Below are 1,795 nucleotides of genomic sequence, written 5' to 3'. Positions count from 1 at the left end.
ATAAGTTCTGAGCGTTTTTCGTTAGATGGCTTTTGTGAGCCATATCTCACGATGTATACGTTGCATCTTGTCATTCTATACTGCAACTTAAAGGCGAAATAACGCTTTAAAAACGTTCTTTGACAATTTTGTGTTTAGTGAATCCAGTTGTGTCTTAGAGCGTTCCAAAATGAAGGTGAAAAAAGAGAAAATTCGATACATTTTTCGTACCACTACGACCAAGGGGAAAAGCGGAGCAGGCGGCCAAAAAAATGTGTATTGTTTATGGACCCAATACAGTATCGAATGCAACATCAAAGTGTTCCAACGCTTACGTTCTGGTAATATGGACGTCGAAGATGAGACACGTTCTGGTAGGCCAATCGTCGAAAAATCATGGAAATCGTCGAGTTGGACCGACATGCGAGCACTTATTCCATTGTCCAGGAACTAAAGATTAGCCAGAAGATAATTTGGAACCATTGGCATAAGCTTGGTCTCAAGAAGAAGCTCGAAGTATGGGACAAAACGCTCAGAACTTTTTACTTCACCCTTTCGCTCCAAAAGTATTCTCTATTTCGTAGTATATTTTACATGTAATAAACTAAAAGAAATAGTGAACCTCTGATGAATGATGAAAATAGGTCGATGGTAAACCTCAAAAAAGAAAAAGTCCATCTGAACAAACGCTGTTAATTCTACACCAAAAATTATTACCTTTATATTTAGAGAAGTGGAACGAAATTTGGTTTCGCGCCGATCCATTTATCGGTTTTCACCTCAAAGAGCGTTTATTTGCTTTTAGAATCATCCAGACGAGAGATTTATTCGTAATATTTTCCTCCACCATTCGTGTCTTCTCTCTTCGATACGTAAACGTTCACCGTTAAGAACTCGGAACGTTTTGGTCAGAGTTGAAGGACGTCAGAATTGCGTTGAAGAAAGAGAAAAGAGATGATTTGTGGTGGCGTGTGACCGGTATACGATGTTAATTACCATTGGTTTACATGTACCTTTTTTTTTCCTTCTTCGTGCGGGGATTCTGTTTCGTCTGGACTGTACAACATCCTTATTCTTGTTTCTACAACTAGCGAAGATGTTGAGGAGATGGAGGTGGTCTTGGGCAACACGCGAGACGTGCATTTTTCTGCACACTGACCCATTAAAATGATGAGGAAAAAATCAGGGCGAAACTCGTCTATGCCGGATGCTGCGAATTAGTATTCAAATTCATGCAAATCCTATTCATTATTCATACATACAGGGTGAGAAAAGTATGTTTTAAATAACGAAATCAATAATTAAACGTGTCAATTATCAATTTTAAATATACGTTTAATTTACTTTGAAAAAAAACATACTTCTGATTAAATAAAGCAACATTTGCAGAAAAAAAAATTGTTTAAATTGTTTTCTTGTTTTGTAAGAAAAATTCATTAAAGTTATACTGAAAATGAAACAATTTGATGAGTTATCAATTAAGTTCAAAATTATAACTTATTTTTGATGATTTTTTTAAATTAAAAGAAAAATATTGTTTTTTTAAATTTTCAAATTAACTCAATTTTTTTTCATATGTTTTCGATCACATGAACCTCAGCTGTTCATGTAACAATTGTTACGTAATGTTAGTTAATAACTGAGATATGAAGATTTTTTCAAAAAAAAAAATTGAAAATTTAAAAAACTGTTAAACTCTTTGTGTTTCTATTTTATTTATACGAAGATGTCTTCTATTACCCATCTGATAGAATAATTGCTATGAAATTATAATGAATTATTAAATTATGACAATTTTTTCAAATTTTCTTTTTCA

At 33.4% G+C, this 1,795-nt stretch overlaps 1 pseudogene; it reads left to right on the top strand.

Moving 5' to 3' along the window:
- The first annotated feature begins 223 nt into the window (after positions 1-223).
- On the top strand, positions 224-1,137 carry LOC108561544 (annotated as a pseudogene).
- The last annotated feature ends 658 nt before the right edge of the window (positions 1,138-1,795 follow it).

This window comes from Nicrophorus vespilloides, unplaced genomic scaffold, assembly GCF_001412225.1.
Source record: "Nicrophorus vespilloides isolate i.1.1-1 unplaced genomic scaffold, Nicve_v1.0, whole genome shotgun sequence".
Classification (NCBI taxonomy): domain Eukaryota; kingdom Metazoa; phylum Arthropoda; class Insecta; order Coleoptera; family Silphidae; genus Nicrophorus; species Nicrophorus vespilloides.
This window is presented reverse-complemented; position numbering and strand designations above follow the sequence as displayed.